We start from the raw sequence: 14,762 nt of genomic DNA on the forward strand, positions 1-14,762 counted from the left end.
TATTTAATGGGATTTAGGATTCCAGTATGAGCAACACAGTTGTAGGACTAGAGTTTGATTTATTAAATTGACTTTGGGGGAAAAACACTAATTTTCTTCACCCAGATCCTCCCAACTATACTTGGAATATTTCTGTGGGTAAAGAAGTTTTCCAATCTAGTACCCCTGTGAAGTAATTACAAGAAATATAAAATGTAAACTGAAAAGAAAAATATTCTTGTAGAGCCTTCGTTCCTCAAAAATTGAGTAATCTTTTTTCTGTATGTGTCAGTCTCTCCATCTGTCTGTCTCTCTTTCATATACACACAACAGTTGAAAAATGTGGATTAATGGATGGGATTTTATATGTCACCACTTCATTTTTAAAACATGTTTCTGCTTTAAATGGGAACTACAAAAGAGAATCACTGAGAAATTGACCTGGAGGAGGGGAATTCAATCCATTGCCTCCATTTCCCGGCCCCCCCCCCCCCCCCCCCCCCCGTATCACTAAAACCCTAAACAGAGAGTGTAATCATCTATTTTGCAAGGGCAGCCCTAAGCCCTTAAAACGCAGATCTGTTTAAGGATTTAATAGAACTGGAAAAAAGAAATACACAGAATCTGCTCCAAACCAAGAAAGGAAAATTTACCCAACCAAATATTCAATCTTAAGAATTTCTTTAATAGTACCCTTTTCTTCCCTATCTCTTGATTTAGTTAGAGCACAGCTCTACAAATTGAATCTTTACAACTCTGAGAATCTTGGGGGCCTGTGGATCACATCTTTGGCTCCCGGTGAGTCCAGCGCATTTTCTTTCACAAAGCAAGATGGGGCATTAGTTGTGGTTGCTGTTTATTTTGTTTTAAATAGTAGACACACTCGGCTTCTCTGTTAGAGCAGAGCCAGAAACATGGTGATATTTCTCCTGTGCATGCCTGCTAAGTCGCTTCAGTTGTGTCTGACTCTTGGCGACCTCGTGGACTGTAGCCCACCAGGCTCCTCTGTCCATGGGATTCTCCAGGCAAGAATACTGGAGTGGGTTGCCATGCCCTCCTCCAGGGGATCTTCCTGACCTGGAATTGAACCCAAATCTCTTTAATCTCCTGGATTCGCAGGTGGGTTCTTTACCATTAGCACCACCTGGGATGCTGATATTTTTCCTAGGAACTTCTAAACTCCTTAGCTTTACTTCTAAGATTTTTTTTTTTAAGTTGAAAATGCTTCATATTACATTTTGCAACATAGCTTTTCTTTTTAAAAATTCTAAGATAAAGGAAGTTGTGTTGTTTTTTTACCCAGTACATTGGGTATTAGTTTTGCTTAGAAAATGTGCCCCAAATTCTCATTACACACACACACCCTTTGTTTACCGTGGTTATTTTTCATCTATATAATATAGTATTATTAGTATGCTGTACATCAACACAAGTTGATTATATGGGTGACTTTACAGAGAAAATAGAAGTGAGGAAATGTATAGAAGAATATAGGGAAAATTCTTTAGAAAGGAAATTGCTCCAGAAGACAAGAGGATGCCAAATTGCAGAAAGTAGGAAAGAGAATATTATATCCCAGTGGTAAGTATGGAATGACAGATCTCCATTTGGTCCAGATTTCACTGCTAACTAACAGCATGCCCTTGGGACCAGTCCTCTTTTGTTTCTTAGTATCCCCGTCTGCAACACCAAAGATTTGCATTCATCAGCGCGTTGCTTGGTTGGATTATTCTTGAAATACACTTTTTGGCCTATGTACCACCGCCTTGGAGAGACCTCCCTGGCTGCTCTAACTCATGTAGACATGCATGATTGATCTCTTCTCTCTTGTCTTCCCCTATCCCTTTCATAGAAGTTTCGTTGTCTTCATAATTTTTATCACTGTCTGAGTTCATGTTGATTCCTTATTTATTGTGCACCTCCTGTCTTTCTCCATGGGATATAAGCTGTATGAGACCAGGGATCTTGTCAGTCTTGTTGACCCCATGTATTCCCAGCCCTGAGCAGTTCCTGGAATATTTTGGATTCACAGTGAATATTCGTTATGTGAATGACTAGGATTAGTGACTTTTAAACTAGAAATGTCTATGAATCCTTTAGGGATGGAAGTAGGAAAGAGATGGAGGAACATGTGATGGGCCTCCAGAGTCTCCACTTCCTGTTAATTATGGGTATGTTATATATATGTATATATTATTTATATAATATGTATAGTATATATGTATTATACAAAGTTATGTGGGGGCTTCCCAGGTGGCTCAATGGTAAAGAATCTCCCTGCAAATCAGGAAATGTGGGTTCGATCTCTGGGTCGGGAAGATCCCCTGGAGAAGGAAATGGCAGCCCACTTCAGTATTCTTGCCTGGGAAATCCTATGGACAGAGAAGCCTAGTGGGCTACTGGCCATGGGCTCACAAAAGCGTCAGACGTGACTTAGCGACTAAACCACGTATATAATTATATATGCGACCCCATGGACTGTAGCCTACCAGGTTTCTCCATCCATGGGATTCTCCAGGCAAGAATACTGGAGTGGGTTACCATTTCCTTCTCCAGGGGATCTTCCCAATCCAGGGATCGAACCTGGGTCTCCCGCATTGGAGGCAGATGCTTTAACCTCTAAGCCACCAGGGAAGCCCATATAATATATACACATATGTAAATAATATAGACATATGAGTAAAAACTTAGTAAGATATATATATATATAAAGCATGTATAACATATATATAAACACTAAGGCACATGTGTATATCTATGATATATATAATATATATAAACATCTTTATATATGTGTGTATATATATGTGCCTATACATATATATATAAAGTCAGGCATATATTTATATGCCTTAATGTGATTAAAAACATGGCTCCAGTGCCACAATTATTTGAAGGATAAAGGGACATGATGATCTAAGATTGTTCCTAGATTGTAATTTTGTAGCCCACTATCTCATGAGTAGAAAATATTGGTGCAAAGGAAAAGATTATGGAGTAGAGGTGACACATATTGAGTTCCTACTATATGCTGGGTCCTGTGTCAGGCCCTTGGACCACACAGGAGAGACAGAGTTCCTGTTGGATGGAGTTTATATTTTAATGGGAAAGGGTGTAGGGACAGAGGGGAAGCAAAGGAATGATTCATTTAACTAGTAATACAATAATGCACAGCTCTTTGGTCCTTAAGTGGCTGACTGGAGATGGATCTGTGTTGATTAAAAGGAAGCAAGCACTCTGGGAGGTGGAAAGTGATGACCCTAAACGGTTACCCTCAGAGCTCGGAGATGGGCTCTTTGGCCGGTGCCTGCTCTGAGCCGGGACAGCTGCCCGCACAGGGGCCCTGCCGGTGCAGGCCGGGTGCTGCTTTGGCCAGGCTGTGCAAGAGGCTGGTTCTGATGCTACTAGCGAGGGAAGCCGTATCAGCCACCTTCTGTTCCCTGGAGCGATTGTGATCATTTTGTTGGATGTCACTGAAATTTGAGAATTAAGGAGAAATGGCTGAAAGGCTCCTTTGGAGGAAAAGAAGAATATTATCTGTCTTTAGCTATAGAAACAGAGAAGTGACCATCTAGAAGTTAGCACCGGGACCGAAAGGAGACAGAAGCACAGCAGAATGTCAGACAGCAGGCAGAAGTGGGGCCTGGCGTTTGCAACAGTCACCATCATGTCTCCCTACATGTACACAAGTCATACAGTTCTCACAGAAACCCTGTGCTGCGAATACCGTGAATGTAGCTTTTTTATTCTAATTATGGGAAACAAAGTCAGAGCAGCTGAGGAATGCTAATAATATCTTACTTTTGAATAGCAAATCTGCAGTTTGTCACATGTGTATACACAAGCTATCTCTGTTTATCCCCTGGGGTATTATTATGCCCATTTTAGAGACAGCTAAGTGGCTCCCTGGCCTGTGCTAACTCCGCTAGTGACCAGAGCCGTCTTGACCCCTGGGTTCTGCGGGGCGCCCAGCTGGCAGAGTGCGGTAGCTGGGCCCCAAATGCACCACTGAATTTGCATCTACGATGAGGACATTGAGTGTCTTGAGCTCCCAGAAGCACACCCACGCATATTTTTGAAGCAATGACTCGCCTAGAAAGAATGGCAGTCATGAATGGCATGAGGATGTCAGATACCCTGGGCACATCCAATCTAGAATAAGAGAAACTGGAAAAAGAGAGTCTTGCTTTGTTTTGTTTTTTAATTCATTAATTTGTCAGAAAACAAGTTGAAGTGAGAAAACTTTTAATTCATGAAAGCCTACACCTTATTTCTTATGAGTCTGGTGAGTCAACCCGCAGGTCTGGGGAAAAAGGACTCCAAGGTTGCTATGAAGAGAAACTTGATCTTGAATCAAAGAAGCAGATTCATCTCTAAAACCAAGATTGGTCTAAATTTTTCTCCTTGCTGTTGCTTATTTTGGATGCAGATCTTAGATGGAGCTTAAAGGAGAGACCAGCAGCTCTCTGCTGAAAAGTGATTTTGAATGTACTCAGATCCAGGTTGAAGGTGTTTTCCAGGCTGATGAGTGTCTTCTCAGTACCTGGAGAAAATATAGGTGTTCATAATTGTTAGAATTTTTGTTTCAAGATGGGTGCCTAATTTTCTATGTAGTTCCACTATTACAGTAGTAGCAAACCTCTTGTAAACAAGCATTTGGTAAATGTTTGTTGAACTAAACTGGTGAGCATGCATTACTGAAGGGACCCAATCCTTTATAGTTCTGTGATTAAATGTACAGTGCACCAACTGTGAAACAGTGATCTTTAAGATATTCTTTTGGTTCAATATTTTAAAATTACACTTACTAAGTGTAATATGTCAGGCACTCTTCTAAGTGTTTTTTTGAGTATTAACTCATGTTTCCTCATAATCCATGATGAAGTAGGTAGGCATGACCTTATCTCGACTGGATAGATGAGGAAGTTGAGGCATAAAATGGAGATATTGGCCAGGTCATTCAGTCGTGCGTGTGGAGTCCAGGTATGAACAGAGTGAATGATGCCACTGCCCATGTATACAGTCATGGTAAATGACTGCTGCTGTTGCTGCTAAGTCGCTTCAGTCGTGTCCGACTCTGTGTGACCCCAGAGACGGCAGCCCACCAGGCTCCCCCATCCCTGGGATTCTCCAGGCAAGAATACTGGAGTGGGTTGCCATTTCCTTCTCCAATGCAAGAAAGTGAAAAGTGAAAGTGAAGTCGCTCAGTCGTGTCCGACTCTTAGCAACCCCATGGACTGCAGCCCACCAGGCTCCTCCGTCCATTGGATTTTCCAGGCAAGAATACTGGAGTGGGGTGCCATTGCCTTCTCCGAAATGACTACATCTAGGAGAAGGTAATTATACAATGTCAGACTCCAGCTCACACATGACCCAGGCTTGAGTTTGGATGCCACGTTCAATGAGACATTTGAAAGTCAATAATGATTAGGATCATCGTCTGAAGTGCAGATAGAATTCAGAATGAATGCCTACGGGCCACAGATTATTCTTTGAGACAGTTGCCATTTTCCCATTTTTTTTTAAAGATAGAAAGTCCTTGAACATATAGGATCTGTGAGTAACAAATATGTTTCAACTTGCATGCCAGGGGAGATTGGTAGTAGTTACCCAGAGGACAGCCTAAAGGATTCTAAGGCAATATTCAAACTGGGTGGGAAAGAGGGCTATGGTGGTTCATTACTGATACCCTCAAGATTCAGGAATCCAAACCTGGAGGATCTTGAATATAGATTCCTGGTGAAATGTTGACTTTTCCCATGGAGGAATGTATCAAGAACTGATTACACTGTGAGTGGGCCCTTTATTGAAGAAATTTAGGTTTACATAAGTTCATTGGAACTTAAAAGCCTCTTGATGAAAGTGAAAAAAAGTTGGCTTAAAGCTCAATATTCAGAAAACTAAGATCATGGCATCTGGTCCCGTCACTTCATGGCAAACAGATGGGGAAACAGTGGAAACAGAGTCAGTTATTTTGGGGGGCTCCAAAATCACTGAAGATGGTGATTGCAGCCATGAAATTAAAAGACGCTTACTCCTTAGAAGGAAAGTTATGACCAACCTAGATAGCATATTGAAAAGCAGAGATATTACCTTGCCAATAAAGGTCCGTCTAGTCAAGGCTATGGTTTTTCCAGTGGTCATGTATGCATGTGAGTGTTGGACTGTGAAGAAAGCTGAGCGCCGAAGAATTGATGCTTTTGAACTGTGGTGTTGGAGAAGACTCTTGAGAGTCCCTTGGACTTCAAGGAGATCCAACCAATCCATCCTAAAGATCAGTCCTGGGTGTTCATTGGAAGGACTGATGCTGAAGCTGAAATTCCAATACTTTGGCCACCTGATGCGAAGAGTTGACTCATTGGAAAAGACCGATGCTGGGAGGGATTGGGGGCAGGAGGAGAAGGGGACGACAGAGGATGAGATGGCTGGATGGCATCACCGACTCGATGGACATGAGTTTGAGTGAACTCTGGGAGTTGGTGATGGACAGGGAGGCCTGGTGTGCTGCAATTCATGGGGTCTCAAAGAGTCGGACACGACTGAGCAACTGAACTGACTGAAGTTCATTGATGGTGTCTTGAAGACAATTGAATCCCATGAAGACATTATAACATCTGCTTTCTCTTGAGAGCTCAGATAAGGTCACTGAGGCTTTCTTCAGGATTTTGTAGGTACAGTGCAAACTCAGTTGCACTTCCTCCCTGACTTGCAATAAGATTACCACACCCCTAACCTGTTTGACATGGAAATTCGGGAGATGCCATTACTCATGGTCAATATTCTGAAGGAAATCCATTTTTGGTAGAAGCAGAGACAGAAACAATGTAGAAATGGGCAAGTCATGCCCTAAGCGTAAGTGAGGTCACTGGAACTTTCTTTAGGGGATCAAATCCTGCTATAATTGTTTTTAAAACATTTTCAACACATTTGTGTTGAGCTATTGTAATCAGCCCACAGTAGGCACCAGGAATGGAGTGGCTCTGTGCCTTTTGGAAAGTATTTGCATATTATCAAGAGCCTGCTTTCACCCTGGAACAGCAGTCCCCAATGTTTTTGGCACCAGGGACTAGTTTTGTGGAAGCCAGTTTTTCCACACACCCGAGAAGCAGGGAGAGGAGATGGTTCAGGAGGTTATGTGAGTGATGGGAAGTGATAGGAAAGTGCAGATGAAGCTTTGCTTGCTTGTGCCCTGCTCACCTCCTGCTGTGCAGCCCAGTCCCTAATAGGTTGCAGCCTTGTGGATGGGCGGGGGAGGGGGGGTGGTGAGCTGGGGTTGGAGACCCCTGCCCTAGAAGATAAGGGATGTAGCGTCTTGAGTTTTGGCACTCCCTGAATTGAATGCAGAATTTTGTGTGATGACGTACACACATTTTCCATGCGAACCTGGTCCATAGCTTTGTCAGATTATCCAAAAATTCCAAGGGCCAAAGAACCTGGAGCTGAGGCTTGTGGTTTTGGGAAGAAGAGTCCAGGGAAACTAGGGTAGTATGATTCTTCAGTCTGCACAGGGCAGCCAGTTCTCGGAGATCTGGATGTTTCATTTCTTTGGCGTATTGTACATTCTGGCTTCAGGAATCTGAATAACAAGCAAGGTTTCTTCATGCCTAACGTAGTTCCTTTAACTTGGACTTTGGTTATCTATTTTGTTATCTATCTAAACGTTTTCTTCTTTCCAAAAGGCAAGCAATCCTCAGGTAGTGGCTGGACTCTCCATTCTGTTTTGCTGTGTTGTTATGAGCCCCATCCTGCAATGTTTTCCTTTGTTTTTAAGTGACCGCCCACCATTTTGAGCCTTCCTTCCCTCTCACCTTGACCTTTTAACTTCAAATTTACGTCTCAGTGTCATCATGGGGAACTTTGCGATGGAAAGGGAAAAGCTGAATTGGAGCTTCGTCTCGGGGATTTTTCATAGTAACACTGACTTTTTATTATTAGCTGTGAACTCCAGGCTGCTGGAGTTCGTATTTTGGCAGTAGACCATCAAACACCCTATTTTTAAGAGCCTTTAACTTAGTTGTAAACATGTGCTGTGACTGGGAACTCGCTTTCTTTACTCATATTTACCAAAAGTGGTTTAACTGTTGAAAAGTTGTTATAGAAAAAAAAAAAAAAGCTCAGACTTTGGAACTGTTTTTCCACTCATCTAACTCAAAACTCTGTGCAATCTAAAAAAAGAAAACTTGGCTTTTAGTTGCTTAATTTGATGGTCCAGTCATATTGGTAATTTGAGGGGAGGAAGGAATGGAACTGCTAGGTCATTTTACTTTGACATATGCCCATCAGACTTGCATGGAGGGAATAATGGTTGCTACACTTGTTTGCATGGTTGACCAGAACGGCTCAAAGAAAAGCAGTCCAATACACAGAGTAAATTGCTTATGTCCTTACAATCTTCTATATTTAGAATAAAAGCTTTCTATGGACATATTTCCTGCACACTCTTAATTCTGCAGACTGTACTGGTCCCATTAAGATAATATAAATAATACCCCAAACTCATCAGCGTGCACCTATATACATGGATCATTGATGCCTGGGGGCCTTAAAGTCTTATTGAGAAATTTGGTAAAGGAATCACAAATATGTTTATTTCTTTTATCTCTGGGAGGAATTTCAGCAAGTATAACAAAACACATTTTAATCTTTTGAAGAGAATGTGACTTATAGCCCTAAAGCTTAAGGAATTCAAATGTTCGAAAGGAGGGGTTCAACTTTGACGTCTTCCACTTGTGATTTAAGATTCTAAAAGTAACGTTAGGCAAATTCTTGTGCTCCATCATAAGAGTAATACCAGCTTTCCTTGAGGGTTGAGCCTTTCTTGAAATCTTTTGCAACAGAGGAAAGTAACTGTGCTTCCAAGGTTGGCCGTATTTACAAGGCGGAGAGAATAAACACACACGGGAGTGTGTGTGTTTCAGGGGTCATGAGCCCAGTGCGCAGCCATATGCCATGGAAGATGTCTGGCTTGGTAATCCGGCCAGTTGAGGAGGGCATCTTTTCTGTGCAGATCCTGCTGGAAGGCATCTTTCCTCAGTGCTATTCTCAGCCCTCAAGCTGCCTCTAGCTGTTGCGTCCTCCCCACAGCCCACACACGTGAGCACCTTACCCCTGCAGCACGTGGATTCCACGATGTCTGAGGACACTGGCCTCCTTGGTCCTTGTCCCATGGTGTGTCATCTCACTGCCACTCTTCCTGCTCCGACTTTTAAGTCGCTCACCTGTTCTCGTGTTTTCAAAGACAAGAACCTTCTGGTCCTGGTGGACATTCCTTCCATTAAACATGCACATGACCCTCACAAGCTCTTCTTGTCTCCCTCTTCTTAAAGTGATAACAAATGGAAGACTCTCACGTATGTAAATCCAGAAATTCACAAGAGCATGTCTCCATGCCAGAAGAACACGAACAAGGCAAGAGGAGAGGAACACAGATGGCCTCACAGTGGCCTTGTGCTGCTGCCACATCTGCTCAGGGACAGGCCACGCCGTTCTGCTAGGGTCATCTCCAGAGTCAATGAAATGGACTTCCTTCTCTCTCTCTTTTTTTTTTCTTTTTTTTAATGTGGACTGTCTTAGACTCGCTCTGACAGCAAAGCATCTACCTGCAGTGCAGGAGAGCCGAGTTCCATCCCTGGGTTGGAAAGATTCCCTGGAGGAGGGCATGGCAACCCACTCCAGTATTCTTGCCTGGAGAATCCCATGGACAAAGGAGCCTGGCGGGCTACAGTCTACGGGTTGCAAAGAGTAGGACACAACCGAGCGACCTGCCCTTCACTTTGATGTGGACCATTTCTAGCCTTTGTTGAGTTTGTCACAGTATTGTTTCTGTTTTATGTTTGTTTGTCTTATTTGGTTTTCTGGCCAAGAGGCACGTGGGATCTTAATTCCCTGACCAGGGATCGAACCGACACCTCTGCATTAGAAGGTGAAGTCTTAACCACTGAGCCGCCAGGAAAGTCCCTGAGCTTCTGTCTTGAGTTGCCATGAACCTGAGTATACCAGAGAGTTAGGGAATGAGCTAAAAATTGTGTTCTTTAGGTGACTGACCAGAGTTGCCTTAGGGCTGCAGTGATGCTGTAAGTGGCCCGTTTCATAATGACCCTTTTCCACTAGACTCCTGGTGCATCATCAGACCTTTGATTGTACTTCATTATTAGGTCTCCATCTCTTATCTCTTATCTCCTTGAACTATCCTGCAGGGTTCTCTGTAGCTTCTGCAGCATGATCTGATGGTTTTCACTGAGTATTTTTGCATAATCTTTTGAGCACAGTACCACTTTAGGTAATTTGCCGAATTCAGAAAAATCACAACCAATTCTCTCTCAGGGCAAGTCTTCTCTATATGAGCTGTGATATGTTCATTGAGTTTGTGGTACTTATTACAAGCTGAAAGGGATCTAATCATTTTGTTTAACGGGTTGTACTTCCTCCACTATTGAGTGTGAGTTTATAAAACCTTAAAATAGAATTAAAATTAATTTAATATCAGCAAGAAAATTTTTCCTAAAGATGAGTAAGAATATCTCTTCCCTCCCATGGGAGAAGAGGGTACTTGCCCCTGATCTGAACCTCTTTCAGAATAAACAGAACCATAAGACCACATCTGTACCCTCCTGTAGCTACAAATGTATACACATGACTGTTTAGTGAGTAGCGAAGAAAAAGTGGCCATCACGAATAAGAAGGACACTTATTTATGTTTTTAAAACTTTCGGGTGGGAGAAGAATTTGCAGAATTAAATTCTTAGAATTCTCTGTAAAAATTTTTTAGCATGGATTTTTGTTCGAAAGTTGGATTTCTTGTTAATGAATAAAAAGATGAGTTGCTTGTATCAGTTATCTATTGATGCATAACAAATTACCCCGAAACTTAGCTGCTGACGGCAGTAAACACTTCTGTCTCATGTAGGGTCAGGACTTGGGGATTGCTAGTTCAAGGTGTCCTTGAGGTTGTAGTCACCTCAAGGATTGACTGAAGATGGGGAATGTACTTCTAAATTCACTCACATATTGGGATTGATAGGTAACAGAGTTATGTTTAAAACAGATAACCAACAGTGGCCTACTATACAGCACAGGGAACTCTGCTCAGTGTTATGCGGTAGCCTGGATGGGAGGGGAGTTTGGGGGAGAATGGATGCCTGTATGTGTATGGCTGGAGAAGGCAAAAATCCCATGGATGGAGGAGCCTGGTAGGTTGCAGTCCATGGGGTCACTGAGAGTTGGACACGACTCAGTGACTTCACTTTCACTTTCCACTTTCATGCATTGGAGTAGGAAATGGCAACCCACTCCAGTGTTCTTGCCTGGAGAATCCCAGGGACAGTGGAGCCTGAAGGGTTGCCGTCTATGGAGTCGCACAGAGTCAGACACGACTGAAGCGACTTAGCAGCAGCAGCAGCATAGGTATGGCTGAGTCCCTTTGCTGTCCTCCTGAAACTATTACAAGCATTGTTAATTGGCTGTACTCCAATACAAAATAAAAAGTTAAAAAAACATTCACTCACATGGCGGTTGGCAGGACCCAGTTCCCTGCTGGCTCTTGGTGTCTTGCATCCTTGACCTCTCCAGCTGCATGGATGTTCTCAGGTCACAGCAGCTCACTTCCCGTAGACAGAGTGGGCCAAGAGGGAGAAAACCAGCTCGGGGATCACCATTTTTTACAACCTAATCTCAAAAGGGACACACATTTGCTTGCACCGTATTCTGCTGGCCACATGGACCCACCCTGATACAGGGTGGGAGGAGAGAGCGTGAGACAGGAGCACCCGGAGCAGGTATTGTAGGGAACCATCTGGGAGGCTAGTTAATATATTAATGAGTAAACACTGGCCCATGAGCCAGGTTGCCATGTCCCCTGCTATGATGTTAAGGAAGATTATACTACTGACTACTCTAAAATTAGAGCTTTCATTCATTTCACTTGTGTTTATTGAGAGCCAGCTATGGGCACTTGGGATACATGAGAGAATAAAACAAAAGTCCTCACCCTCATGAATCTTACACTCGTGTTTTATATTCTGCTTTGCATGTAGCAGATTCCATGGATATGGGGGTCCAGGTGATTACAGTAAGTACCTGGACTTCACACCATTGTTGCATTTGACCAGCTTCATCTGGAACAGGGGTAACTATTTTATCAGCCAGAATAAAGGTAGACTTCTTGAAATATGTCATAACAATATAATCTTTCCAGTGATTGCATTCTTTTATTCACTGGCTATCTTAAATGATGACTTCTTTGTCTTTGATCACTAAGTGAGGAAGCAGAGCACATTACTTAAGAATGAAGGGAAGTAGCGTGCATTACATAAGAATAAAGGTTTGAGGGTCATACCCTCCCAGATTTGAGTCACACTCTTCTACTTTCTTACTGTTCTCCCTTGGGTGTGTTGCTTAACTCCTCCGAGTCTCAGTTTTGTCATCTGTAAAATGGTGCGAACAATGTCATCCTTCTTGGAGCTGTAAGCCATAAATAACTGAAAGCACTCATCTTAAGATTTGGTACATAGATATCACTCAGTTTTATCTGCCTTTTCATCATTCTGACTGCATCTGTGTACTGCACACAGACTCATTACCAAAGGTGCTGTCAGAAATGACCCCTAGTTCAACCCACACTAAACCATTCAAGACATTAAGAAGCATGGTGATGTTAGTTCCAGAAGTGTGGCTGCTGCTAGTGTGTAAGTGGGAAGAATAGCTCAATGTGGGCTTCATAATTTGTGCTGAAGCCTTCGGTTGATCATCAGGACTTCATCATTTAGAAGTGTAAAAATATTTTCAATATCCACCTGCTGGTTTCCTACTGATGCTGTTTCTGATGAATATATTTTACTGATAAGTCATCTGTCAACAAAGGAACCTGGAGAAGACAGACTCATGTGCTCAGGGGTTTCCCTCTCATATTAGTCTTGGGCCCCTGAGCTAGGAAACCCTTGATTTTTCACTGAGCAGGCAGCTGCTTCCTATCACAGAGATGCCTACCTTCTCTTACTTTCCTTCCTGGAGTAATACCATTAGAGAAACTGACAGTGAGGAGGAAGGGACCCTTGTGACTGCCAGCCCTGGAAAGAATATACAGATTGAGCAGCTAGGTATATTTTAGAGGAGGGAAAAGTGTTAGTCACTCAGTTGTGTATGATTCATTGCGACCCCATGAACTGCAACCCACCAGGGATTCTGTCCATGGGATTCTCCAGGCAAGAATACTGGAGTGGGTAGCCATTTCCTTCTCCAGGGGATCTTCCCAACCCTGGGATCAAACCTGGGTCTCTTGCATTGCAGGCAGATTCTTTACCATCTGAACCACCAGGGAAGCTTGGGAGGTGCAGTATAATTCTTAGAGATATCTGGTAATCTGCAACTCTGTGCATTTTACACGCCCCACCCCATTTCACCGGGCAAGAAATCTATACATGGGTGATACATAATCCCCTCAACCATTGAAAGACATGAACAAATGTGACCAATTTCCAGGCAGTTGTGGGCTCTGGACTCTGGATTAGTTTAAGAGGAAAGGAATTCTGAAGACACCAGGAGGGTGGAGAGGATGGGGGAGCAAGGAACAGATGCTTGAAGTCAAACAGTCTTGAGTTTGAATCCTGACTCTGATACTGTGACCTTGAGGAATGGTATTTTTTAACCTATTCAAGCCTATTCATATAGAAAGTTAAAATAATACCAACCTGCAAGAGTATGAAAATCACCTAGCAACTTGAACAATAAAAAAATTAAGCAGAAAAAGAAGATCCCAGAAAGCATTTTTTCCTCCCTACACTTTATCAGTTTTCTAAGTTAATCAATGTAGATCATCACATTGTTCTTCTCAGGAAAAGATATTTGCAGCTTCCAGGACTTCAGTTCTCAGCACTACTGTATATAGCAGTCACTGGGGAGTGTGCTAAATTGCTGAGCTCCACCAGCAGAAATTCAGAAGCTCTGAAGTGGGATCTTTCTAGAAGGGTCTTAAGCCACATTTGGAGGTACAGGCTTCGGAATAACTCTAAGTCTTGTAAAGTTTTGAAATCACCTCGGCTTAAACATTTCAGGCATTTGTGGAGATCAGATGGGAAACACATTCTTTTAGCTTTTGAACCATAGGTATTTTAGCTGTCGGTGATTCCCTGTGCCTTCTGGGTGCTTTGGAAGGCACCAAAGCAGAGATTTGTGAAGGTGCACCTTCCATTCTGTGGAAAATCTGCCAGCTTACTGTGTGACCTGGATGGAACCATTTACTACTTTCCATGGGCACCATTTAAAAATGCAAGCACGAACAGGACACCCAGGAATATCTGTGGAATGTAGGCCTGAAGCTGAATGACAAGTAAAACCAGAGGGCTTGGAAAGATAAGGAAGGCCAAGAGGCTGAGTGCTTAACCTTGAAATGTGACTGCCCACCATGGTAGGAAGGACACCTGGAGCCCCAACAGCAGAGGAATCATCTGATTCTCTGATCTCTGTCTGCTGGATCGTTTTCTCAATTCCTCCACAACATAGCTTGAATCCCCTGTCTGGTCGCCACCTTGGCCCAAGTCAGTACCTTCTCTACCCTCAGCTGCTGCAACAGCCAATGAGCCCATGTCCCTGTTGGTACACATGCAGCCACACAAGTGACCTTGCTACATGAAAGCGTACACATCATGTGTGTGCATGCGTGCTAAGTCGCTTCAGTCATGTCCAGTTCTTTGAGACCCCATGGACCATAGCCTACCAGGCTCCTCTGCCCATGGAATTTTCCAGGCAAGAATACTAGAGTGGGTTGCCATGCCCTCCTCCAGGGGATC

The 14,762-nt window shown here is 43.0% G+C and overlaps 1 protein-coding gene, 1 long non-coding RNA gene and 1 other non-coding gene across 3 annotated transcripts in view; 1 reads left to right on the forward strand and 2 right to left on the reverse strand.

Moving 5' to 3' along the window:
• The window catches only part of MAML2 (mastermind like transcriptional coactivator 2), a 410,701-nt gene that overhangs the window by 16,176 nt on the left and 379,763 nt on the right, over positions 1-14,762 (forward strand). The gene's annotated exons all lie outside the window — the stretch shown is intronic.
• On the reverse strand, positions 2,542-2,613 carry TRNAW-CCA (transfer RNA tryptophan (anticodon CCA)). The gene has a single exon. It is a non-coding gene; the product is annotated as a tRNA-Trp (tRNA).
• On the reverse strand, positions 4,163-11,774 carry LOC138421095 (uncharacterized). Its single transcript, XR_011249407.1, has 2 exons — positions 11,484-11,774; positions 4,163-4,522 (listed from the first exon to the last, which is right to left on the reverse strand). It is a non-coding gene; the product is annotated as an uncharacterized lncRNA (long non-coding RNA).

Source organism: Ovis canadensis, chromosome 15, assembly GCF_042477335.2.
Source record: "Ovis canadensis isolate MfBH-ARS-UI-01 breed Bighorn chromosome 15, ARS-UI_OviCan_v2, whole genome shotgun sequence".
Lineage (NCBI taxonomy): Eukaryota > Metazoa > Chordata > Mammalia > Artiodactyla > Bovidae > Ovis > Ovis canadensis.